Raw genomic sequence first — 12591 nt, 5'->3', positions numbered from 1 at the left:
TAGGTTTTAAATGCATAAAAGTACCACACAACTTTTGTATTGCATCGAGGCTTTTTGACTTCAAATCAATTTCACTAAATTATAAAAATCGCTGGTGAAAATAATAATGTTTGTGTTCTTTCAGTTAGAATATAAGATTATAAAACAATATTTAGTGAAATATATATGGGTTAAAATTGACCCGTAACACCATAGATCAGGGATGGGCAACTTAAATGCTGAAGGGGGCCACAATTTTTAATCAACACTACCACAGGGCCACATATAGGACAGTGCACTTAACCAGATATGATGAAACTGCAATTTTAAATATGTTTACAGTGCAGTATATTGACATATTTCATGCTCAAATGCATGTATAACAGTATAATTTTTTTTTTTCAGTGCAAGAACAGCAGACCAACATTAGTTCCAAGAAGTAATTTTGTGCATGTTTACACTGCACTTTTAAGATTCCATGCTCAAATGCATGTAGTTGTACTGAGGGCCACTTCAAGTGAGGGTGCGGGCCGTATGTGGCCCCCAGGCCTCCAGTTGCCCATCCCTGCCATAGATGTTACTATAGTTAATGTTAAAATTAAAACATTAATTTGAGATGTCTTCTAATACCCCTCAGTAACAGTCAAATAACACAACAACCTTTTATTTTATATGACTCTCTTGAGGTTCATTTTACGATTTTTAATATTGGTATGCTGTCAAAAAGACCCAGGGGGCACACAAAAAATATTAAAACATATATTATATATTAATATAATTATATTTTAACGTGTAAGGAAGCCTACCCAGGTCACCAAGAGGTAAGAAACACATTGGATGATAAATAATTGTTTTAAGGGTATTTTATGGATCATTTAAGGGTCAAAACCGACCTGTTAACATAAGAGATAGTAACAGAAAGCTAACAGAAGAGGAAGGTTTAACAGTTTATTACTACAATCATGATTTAAAAAATACTGTAATATTTCTGCAGATGTTTGTGTGATTGCATGTATTAGATGCTATTTTTAGTCTTCATATTATTGCAGCAATTCTCCAATCTGAGGCTGCAGATTTATCCACATGTGGCTGCAGGTTTTCATTTGTTTCTTCTCATGAATGAAGTCTACTGCTGCTCTCTGTGTGTTTTACATGTTTCAAGTAAACAGTAAAAGTCCTGCATTCAAAACTTGAACTTACTGAAGTAAAGGTACAAGTACTTGTAGTTACATATTTCTATAACTTTATACTTCTACTTCACTACATTTTAGAGGCAGATATTTACTTGTTACCTTTCAGGTCCGATTTTACATGAAAAACATGATCAAATTAAAGTGATTAAACATTTTTGTAAATTAAACATCATAACAGTAAGTCGCTAAGATCAACCCTTCATTTACAAAATTAGAACACTAATAATATATTTTGAAACTATAAAACAATCTGAGGGGGTCCATTCTGCATAAGTACACGTACCTCAAAGTTGTACTTAAGTACAGTACTTAGTTACATTCCACCACTGTCCTAAACTAAAGATAAAGGCTTTGGTGCTTGAACCTCATGTTAACAACATGTTGAAAACAGCACTCGACATGCTATGTTTCAGAAGATATCACACAAATCATGCTGCAAAAGTTCTATTTACAACTGTGATCCAAAATAAACCCAAACAACATATGAAATGTGAAGCAGCGAAAGCAAAGTATCAGCATCAAAAATGTATTTAAAGTATCAAAAGTAAAAGTACTCGTTATGCAGAATGGAGCCACTCAGATTGTTTAATATATTCTAAATATATCATTAGATTATTTGTGTTGATGCATTTATGTAAGGAGTGTTAATTTTGTAAAAATAGAGTTCATTTTAACTATACTTCATATACTGTGTATGAGGTTTAATAAAAAAAAAAGTCTAATCACTTTAAATTGACCATATTGTCTCATGTTAAATCTCAACCTGAAAAGTAACTAAAGCTGTCAGCTAAATGTAGTGGAGTAAAACTATAAAGTTAGATACAATGGAAATACTCAAGTAAAGTACAAGTACCTCAGAATTGTACTTAAGTACAATACTTGAGTAAATGTACTTAGTTGCATTCCTCCACTGGCTTATAGGCTTAAATGTTTTGGTTCATTATGTTCACAAATAAGCAGCTAATGATGAAACTGCTCTAGTCTTCACACATTTGATGACATGATGTTTATTGTTGTTTTATGGAATTTGTTAAAGTATGCATGGTTCGATGTGTGTGGTTATATCTTAAATGTTTACATGTTTGACTGCATGGTTCCATAAATATATATTTATACTTTAATGAGTGCAAATTGTGCTTTTATTTACTTGAGCATGAATAATAATAACTCAAACATTAAATAAATGAATTCTGCCATAAATTAAGCAATACTGCTTAATGCTTAATTAAAACTTTTGAACAATTATTAACATTTGAAGCGTTATTATAATTCTGTAGCACATTTTCTGTAAATATTTAAAATGTTCTTGTTAGTAAAATGTGCACACAGAGAGACTAAAACACCAACGACTGGCTCTGAGCCGCTCGTCTGAATGAACCGCCCACCTGTTTGTTCCTCAGCTCACACCTGTTCACCTGCACACACACACACACTTTATCTCTCAGATAAACACCAGAAAATATAAGCAAAGTGAGCACTCCAAATACATTAACCCATGCATGAGAATATTCTTAAAAATGTCCACACAAATTGAATTTGGTCTAAACTTTTTTTCTGTCCTAATTCTATAGTTTTGGCCTTGAGTTTACAGTTAGACTTTCGAATTAGGATTAAGATTAACAATACAGAGGACCAGGAAAGGTCAGAAAATATGCTTTTGCAGTGGGTCAAAGTGGGACAGTGAGGGACTGTGGCTGCTGATCTCTGAAGGCTGCTGAGTCCATTAACTATTGAAGAATCAGTGAGAGTTTGTGACAGCAGGAGCTGGAATCTAAAAGTTTCTAACAGTGCAGCTAGATTATTGTGCCTCTGGCGTCAGAGAGAGAGGAACGAACCAAATTGAGTCCTCTGGAATTAATTTGAATTTTGCCAGGCAGTCAAACATTAATGCATGTCCCTTATTCAACATGAAGGAGTCTCTGTCTCTCTCTCGCTCTCTCTCTGTCTGCCTCCCTCTCTCTCGCTCTGTCTGTCTGTCTCTCTCTCTCTCGCTCTGTCTGTCTGTCTGTCTGTCTCTCTCTCTCTCTCTCTCTCTCTCTCTCTCTCGATAGCCTGTTGAGGGCAGATAATTAAAAACACATTCAAATGAGCCAAAGATGGAAATTTAGCGTCACAGAGAACAAATCCACACACACACACACACACACACACACACACACACACACACACACACTATCAGGACAGACAGGGGCCCAGATCCCAGCAGACACTGATGTAATCAGTGACCTTTGGATGTGTCCACATTTACATTTACACACAAGGTAGAGCTGAATTCATTTGCAGTTTTAGACGAGAGAGAGAGAGAGAGAGAGAGAGAGAGAGAGAGAGAGAGAGAGAGAGAGAGAGAGAATCTGAGAGAGAAACAGCAGAAATAAACAGGCAGTGAGACAGAAACACAGAATAAGAAAAATGAAATAACATTCTCTTGTTGTTGTTGTTGATTGTTGATTGTTTCCCTGCTCATGATGTTGGAGCTTACAGTCAATAAACAACTTTTTCTTTTATGTTTTGTTCTGTTTCCACTGGTCACCTCCGTCTCTGGTCCTGGCACGCTTGATAGAATTTGACTTGTGAAAGAAAGCCAAATCAATACAGTGGAAGAGTCATTTACTGTGTTTGTGTGACTCGTTTATGTAGAAATACTCCTGAGAATATGTTCGCCTATAGAGCTGAAGGAAAACAGGGAACCTTAAACACTGTACTGTCTTCTCCAAGCGCTGCTGTTAAACTTATCTTCAATAAATGACTGTTAATAAAACTACAGATGAAATGATTGCTTTAAATTAAAAGACTTTAACATTCACTTGTAGTGCCTGCAGTCCTCTGTGTAGCCTGAGAGGCGGAGCCCAGGGCAAAAGGTGCATGACGCTCTTTCTGATTGTAAATCAGCTTCAGAAAGAGCTGTAGTGAAACCAGAGAGCATGTCATTGTCACGTGCAAATGGTTTAACTCCTGCAGCAGTTAAACTACGACCTGAGAGAGGAACTGGACCTGAAAGGCCTTTTAAAGTTTGCATTCACACCAAGCAGCAACCTCTGTGTCCGTTTGCAGTGAGGCAAACCAGGAAGTACCTTCAGCTGCATTCTACCAAAATTTCCAGCAGAGGGAGCTGACTGCAGCTGCAGAAGCATTTGAGTCCATTCATTTCAATACAAAATGAGAAAACTTCTGACTTGATTTATTACCTCAGAATTTTTTTTTATGACAACACTAAGGTCTCAATCGCTAGTGAAAAATCTTCTTCAAGACAATTTGATATTAATAGTTCTAATAATGGCCCCATTTGGAAGAAGATAAAGAATCATATGATTTGGGGCGTGGCTACCTTTGATTGACCGGTCATAAACAAGGCAAGCCGTCATCAGAAGAGAAATAGAACAATGCGTATCCACGGCAACGTGACAGTAAAGTATTATATATATAAAAGTAAGTTAGCGGTTTGGTCTCATAACTTTGACCCTTTCACTGTATTTTCACTTAATGACAGTTTATTGTTCATTAAATGTCTTGTTCAGCATTTGGTTGGACTAACAGACACTCAAGGTAAGTAATGAACATTTAGTTTTTTGCCAAAACTAACATCCAGTTCATGAGTCATTCAGGCTGAGGTGTAGAGAGGCGTGTACTCCTCCTCCACAGTCCAGATATGGTCTGCTTCCTGTATCGGAAACACGATGTTGACAAGTGTAATCCTGGGATTCCACTGGATGCGATATGACTCCGATACGGGTCCGTCCGCAACGGCTGCGTATCTCCGCAGTCCTGAGGGCGCACGAGATCTCGCAAATTCACGCGTAATCAAGTGACATAACCGGACTAGAGAATGTCTTATTTAATGTACAAGAACAGATCATTTGCTTTCAAACAACATTTATTGGACCATATTAGTCACTTACCATCCACTCCCATTACTCCTGCAATGGTTTTCCAAGCCACTTCCTTTTCATGGTTGTCTATAAAGGATGTGACGGGTCACAGATGGGTGAAAAGACCAGTGAAAACCTCTAACCTGTTGACTTCAGGTCTGTCCCCACCCATCATCACGTCTTCAAGTTGTGAAATACGATCCGCCGTGAACCCGAGGTATTTTATTTTGAAAATATACCGGATGTTTTATTTTGTGTCTGTGCACGACTTCCTGCCCCAAACGATCTGCTCTGTGCTGAATTGATGCGCAGTGCTCCGTCATCCGTCAAAAATAGAAGCGCTTTTGTTTCATTCTATGAAACAAACAGAGGTTGCTAAGTGAACACCTCCTGCAGCAGCAGCACACACTGTACTGCTACAAAGCTGACTGTAGCTAACTAGCCGCTAACGAGGTCGGCCGGCTTGTTAACAAGAGGTTCTTGTTAACAAGCCGGCCGACCTCGATAGCGCTCGTTAAGACCGAGTCGCTGGATTTGTCCCAAGTCATTAATGAGGAGATGTTGATTCTCTTCCGGTTTTTATCACTTGATTACGCGTGAATTCGCGAGATCTCGTGCATCCTCGGGACTCCGCTGTCCGCAACAGCTCGACGCAGACGGATCCGGTGTGTGTTGACGGACTGCGGAGCTACGCAGTCATTGCGGATGGACCTGTTTCGGAGTCATAACGCATCCAGTGGAATCCCGGTGTGACACAGTGATTATACGTATCTGCAGCCGTTACGCATTCAGTGGAATTTAGGGGTAACGCTGAACTCGATGCCTTAAAAGGGCCACAAACCAACGAGTGACGTGTGTACCCTGCCTCTCGCCCAATGTAAGCTGGGATCGGCTCCAGCCCTCCGAGACCTGAGGAGGATAAGTGGTTAAGGATAATGAATGAATGAATGTTCCACTCCATCAATGCAGACACAATAAAAAGATGTGTCCTAGAACTATGAAAAAGATCATCCAGTCTAAAGATGCCAACACTCAATCCGCAAAATTATATAAACAAGCATAATTGTTGTTGTTGGAGTGCAATCTGTTGGTGCTATTATTATTATCACTTCTTTTTTTAACATAGTTTTCTGTGGCCAAAGGTAACAGCTGTCTAGGAGTGTTTAGAAACAAAGTGAAGCTTATTTTATTCTTCTGTTTGTGCAGTTTGTTTTACTCACACTATGTTAGCAGTTAGCTGTGTCTGTGTTCAGTTCAGCCTCTGACTGAACTCTTCTTCTCTTTCACCCTCTGTCATCTTTCTACATTTACAAAGTGAACTCATGAGGCTCCAGGATGAGTTCTGGTCCTGATCTTAAGTTACGCCGTCATGTCATCGCTTCAAGTCTGGTTGTGTCGATTTCCATAAACTTTATATGCATTCATTCATTTTTACAACATGTTACATTAAACATGATTTTCTGATTGCTTCAACATCAACAGCCAGCTGCTGCTCCAACCTTTATTACAATCACAAACATGTCCTCTCAGCTGTGGCTTTGATACGAAAAACAACTATGTTGAAATCATAAAAAGCTTCAAATGATAACAGCACATATTGTAGATCCTCCTTGAGCTTCCACCCCAGAACAAAGTTTCACTTTTCAAAAAGGCAGATGAAAGAAATCCTCCAGGAGAGATTGCATTGAGTTACAGGAGCTGGAGGAGCTGACGTCAGGACTTTGGCCTTCGAGTCAAGAAGAAAAAACTGAAATCTGACTTCAGCTGACACTTCCAGTGACACTGTGGGTGTAAAACTCTTTATGAGACTCTTAAACAAACAGACAGCCTGTTGTAAATCCCTGCTGACAAGCATTTAGCTTAATCAAGAGAGGAAAATGGCACAAATGAAAACAAACTGCACGACACGACTGTATTAATCCATCTAATACATTTACACCACACACAGTCATTTTCAGACACTTACAGAAACAGTATTTCTCAATCTCTTACTCAACACCGACGTCTCAGCTTTTAATAACTCAACTCCTTTTCCCACCATCATTTGTCTTTTCTTTTAAGGAGTGGAGGCCTGCGACTGTTCCTGACTTGTCAGCTGTGATTTACCGCGCCATTATAGGACCCGAGCATAAAACACAGGGCTGATAACAAATGCATGGAAAATAAAAATCTGCAGGTGTTTGCACTGGTGGGTTTGTGTGCCTCTCCAGGCGAAAAATCAGACAGAGTTCCCAGGATCATTTCTCTTCTTCTTTGACGACGCCACCAATCTCTTTCTCTCCCTCCATCTCTCTTGATGCCATCTCTTTTCTCAACCTCAATCTTTCACAGTTTCTCTCCTCCTTGCACTCTGCTCTCTCTCCAAAAGCAATGCACATTCTTCACGGTATGATTAAGAGGAAGCAGCAGTCAAAAATAGACCGAGACATCACCCAAGAACACATAGATAATACATTCGCCAGGAGGGAAAACAGTAAAATATTGTTAAGCTTTCATATTCACTATGTGACATTGTGTAAATGCAATCTGTCTGTCAAACTGAGAGGTTGAGTGAGGGCGGGGGGCGGAGGGGGGCATCGGGGGACTTCAGCTCAACATATTCGTCTTGTTCATGTGTCTCAGTTTCCTCAGTGGATTCAGATCTGGACCCAAAGCATATCAGACGTCTGATTTTATACATTTATTGTTAGATTAGACACAATTTATGCTTCATTATTCTTCCAAGATATCAAGCTGTAGGCTACATAAAGACAAAACTTCATGTTAATTTATTACTGTTACAGTAAATATACTAAAATCTATTGTATATTGTATTATGACAGCAGTAGAAACAGGAAACAACCTGCAGACAGTTAAATGTTTTACTGAATGTTTATATTCTTGCTCGTCTGAAGCACCAACCTGAAGAAATTCTCCAAAAGAGGTCAAACCGTTTGACTGAGTTTGTCTTGTCATACTATATTTAGTCCTGGGACAAGAGACAAATATTGTTTAAAAAAAACCCCACAAACAACAAAAAACACAGAAGTCCCATGTGCCCAAAGTCTAAATATAGTGTGATAATAAAACAGCTGCATCTCAGAAACTACAAAGAGCAAAACACAGTATTTGGCATCTATGAATTCATACAAATTGAATGTCAAAGATATTAGAAACAGGCTGACTGTGTTAACAGTTAACTGTGTGTGTTGACATGAACCAAACTGCAGCAGGAGCTGCCTGTTGTTCAGACAGCTGCATGTTGTCTGCCTTTGTTTTATTCTGCTGTTGATTCCTGTCGTGCATCACATGCAGAGATGAGAATGTGTGACAGAGAGAATAAATATGTTAAAACACAGAAAGTTCTTAACCCTCCTGTTATGTTGCGGGTCAAATTGACCCATTTCAAAGTAAAAAAATCTTGCAGACTGTATCGATCCAGACCGTATAGGTGCAGACTGTATCCATGCAGATTGTATCTGTGCAGACCGTATCATACAGACCATATCCGTGCAGACCGTATCTATGCAGACCGTATCCATGCAGATCGTATCGTGCAGACAGTATCCGTGCAGACGATATCCTTGCAGACGGTATCCATGCAAACCATATCCATGCAGACGTATACATGCGGACCGTATCTGTGCAGGCCATATCATGCAGACCGTATCCGTGCAGACCGTATCATGCAGACCCTGAACACGTCATATTCAAAGAAGAATCAGTGGTAAGGATGTTCCTGCTCTCTGCCAGCTCATAAAGTGGTTTCCATCATTTAAATGTAGAACTTTTCGGAGCGGTGTACTTCAGTTTCTTCTCAGTAAAATGAAAACAAAGTGAACTATTTTAATTGGTCTCTTTTTTAATTGAGTTCTTACTGTAAATGAACAATATATCAGGGAGTTGAAATAATCTGACTGTATGCCAGAGATCCACAGGCTGCTATCATCAAGCACCTTTCTTTCTTAGAGTGCTTTTCATTTCATGACAATCAATAAAGTCTTAAATCACACAAGTCTCAGCTCTGCATCGCTGCAGAGAGGAGCTTGCAAATCATCAAGGTGTTAAGAAATGTTGATGGGGAAAAATATTAGAGTGAGGAGGTGGAAGGGAGCAAGCTGCCAGGGCTTAAATCTCCACACTATACATACTATCCAACATTACAATAAACATCATGATGGAAATTGCATATATAAGACAGAAAATATGTACTTTTGCACAAAAAACAATCTGTATTCTGATTGATTTATCTGGTCAGTGGTTCTCCAGTCTTTTATTTATTTTTTTGCCTATGAGTAAGTATGAGGGGGAAAAGAATCACAAAGACTCTTGTAACGAACCCATGGGACGAAGGAGTGGAGAAGCTACGGTGAAATAAAATGTCTTGGACAAACACAACATCAGTCTTGTTGTAGAAATGACAGAATAAACTTGCAGAAAAAAGTCTGACATGTCCCTTTAATGAGCCCGCTGCATCCAGAGGCGACGCTCTGCAGCCACAGATCGATAGCAGGGGAGATGGCTCTGACAAGGTTCACTCACTGAGGTTAAGACAATCACAGCATTTTTCAATCTGCAGGCCAGAGCTCACTGATCTGCCCCATGAAACAGGGACTTCACACTCCTTCCTGACTGGAGTCATTGTTTCAGCTTCTTCTCCTCCTCCTGTGCTTTTTGTTTTTCTGTTTCTGTCACACTGTAGCTCGCTCAGCTTCTCTGCTGTTACTCACTTTCTGCACCACTGTGACTCTGATTGCGGCGGTCATGACATAAAAAGGCAACAAGGCTGCTTTCTCTCCATCAGCCTCACAGACAAAATCTGAAATCTGTCAATTGCAAAAAAAATAAAGTTCCACCAGTTACCTGCAGTCAGTCCTCTTATCACCATCAGAGAATGAATCATATCAAACTGTATGCTGATTTAACGGGATTATCATCAGCCGAAGAATTTCACGTCATGCTGGAATCACCCAGAAGCCTCAATTTGGAATTATTATATTTCCACTTGGTAGAAACCTGCTACTGAAACTAGAAAACACATCATGCACATGTTGTCACAGACTATTTGTGACTGAAACATGCACCACTCACTTTCATTTGACATTACAGATACGAATACTTTAGCCATGCTAGAGTCTTGGCTGTATTAATTCACAAATGCAAAAAAATCTGGAACCCTCTCTGATTTCCATGGGTTGTTATCAATGAGCACAAACCCAAATGCCTCTGGACTGCAGACTGTAAGCTCTGCAGACCTCCAAACACTCAGAGAGAGTTTATTTTGCTCAGGGACAGATGTAAAGTGGGGCAGTGCTTGCTCACAAATGTTCTTAAATTACAGTTCTTAGTTTATCTGTAAAATATATTTCTGAAAACATTTGTGGGGAGAAATAAGCAAAGCATTAACACAATCTCGATTCTGTGCTGCAGTTTGACAGTTTGATCAGAGTCATCCCATCAAACCGGCCTTATACTAAATAAATGCTTGGGAAATCTGTCTGAATTGCAGAATTACCTGATGCAAGCAAATAAAACATGAGCTCAGCTGGTTTCCAGGCCACAGGTCTATGCACCACCTATATATCTCAACAACTCTTTGATGGATTGCCATAAAGTCTACTGACTTTTAATCCACTGTTGTTCCTGATGAGGCTGAAACTTTATGTTAAATGCCTCAACAAATATAGAATGGATATGACATTTGGTAAACATATGTACTGCAGGCTAACTTCAGATGGTTGAAGAATATTCACTGACATGACTATCACATATACCCATAAAGCATGCACCTCTATAAAGAGTCCAGATCTACACTGTTCGGAGCCTCTCAGCTCTTCAGCTGTGTGAAATATTGCAAGACCTCAGTGTGAAATATTTCGTGTAAAAGCTGAGATGAGACTCCAGTGTTTCTGTGGAGAGGTCAGGGTTCAACATCACCAACCACAGTCTGTGTAACATAAAAGATGCATGGACACATGTCTCTTTTTTTCTTTTTCCTGCTGTTGGAGTTTGTATATTTCATTTGTGTGTGTGTGTGTGTGTGTGCGTGTGTGTGCGTGTCTGTAGCTGTGTGTGTGTGTGTGTGTGTTTTTCTGTGTGTATGTGTGTGTGTGTACATGTGTGTGTGCATGTGTGTGTCTGTGTGTGTGTCTGTGCGTTTGTGTGTATGTGGTTGTGTGTGTGTGTGTGTGTGTGTGTGTGTGTGTCTGTCTCAATGTTTGGGGCTTAGTGTGTGTGTGTGTGTGTGTGTGTGTGTGTGTATGTGCGCATGTGCATGTGTGTGTGTCTTTGTGTGTGTGGCTGTATGTTTGTGTGGCTGTGTGTTTGTGTGTGTGTGTACGTGCAGTATACATGCATGTGTGTGTGTGTGTGTATGTATGCATGTATGTATGTATGTGTGTGTGTAAACATGTGTGTGTATGCGCATGTGCATGTGTGTGTGTCTGTGAGAGTGTTTGTGTGTGTCTACTTTATACAGTCTATGGTGTTTGTATGTGTTTGTGTGTGTGTACGTTTGTGCGCATGCATGTGCATGTGTATGTGTGTCAATGTGCGTGTGTGTGTGTGTGTGAGGTTCAGAAGGGGCCAAGGTCTAGCTCCTCTGAGGCCTCTAGAGCTCTTTGCTCCCCTTTAACCCCCCAGATGCATCACTAAATGTTTGGAAGGCAATTCAGTTTTATGACAAGTGCATCATTTTTGCATCATTATTTTTATCTGAGTATAAAACTGAAAGACATGAAGGGATGAGGTTGGTTTAGGAGGTTGATGATGTTGTCAGTGTGTGTCCCGTCATGTTATCCACTCCAAAGAATAAAAACAGAGTCAAGAGTGAGAATCAAATCTCTCTTCACTCTGTGGACTCTGTGTTCTGTTTAGAGAGACTTTACCTTCTTATTGTCTGTGCTCCCACTGCTCTACTTCTAATAATATTAGTGTTTAGACGGCCCACTGTTCTTTTCTCAATTTTAGGAATATACTGGAGATACAATAGTTTTTCTAGGTTTATTGACAATAAGTGGGTTTCTCAGCAGTTTGTAGAACAGAAGTGCTCGTCATCCAATCGCTGAAAAATACAGAAATCTTCAAAATGACCAAAGTTTTTGAACCAAAATCACAGCATGGATTCTTCTATGTTGTTCCAAAGGTCTTTATATATTGATGTTATATTCTGGAAGGTTTTTTGACTATTTTTATCCATTCCTGGTATGATTAAAATTGCATTATTGAGCACAAAATGTGTGTAACAAATGATATCAACCCAAAACTTTAACATATTAATGTTTTGACCCTTTATACACCAGAATAAGTTTAAATAAATAAAGTTCACAGCTTTCAGATGATGTTCACCACTTCTATGTAGCATTTATTGTTGACTTGCTATCTCCCCCTAAACATCCCCTGCCCACAACCACCAATTCTCAAAAAAAGGACCTTGAACACTAACTGGTTAATAACACTATTCCCCTTTAAATATGGCTTGTCTTTCTTTTTTGAACTTCCAAAAGCCCTCCGACTTTACCGGCTGTGCATATTTGAGGAGTGTGACAAAATGTAACAATTAGCACAAAGCGTTG

Source organism: Centropristis striata, chromosome 3 (assembly GCF_030273125.1).
Source record: "Centropristis striata isolate RG_2023a ecotype Rhode Island chromosome 3, C.striata_1.0, whole genome shotgun sequence".
Taxonomy (NCBI): domain Eukaryota; kingdom Metazoa; phylum Chordata; class Actinopteri; order Perciformes; family Serranidae; genus Centropristis; species Centropristis striata.
Note: the sequence above shows the minus strand (reverse complement) of the source record.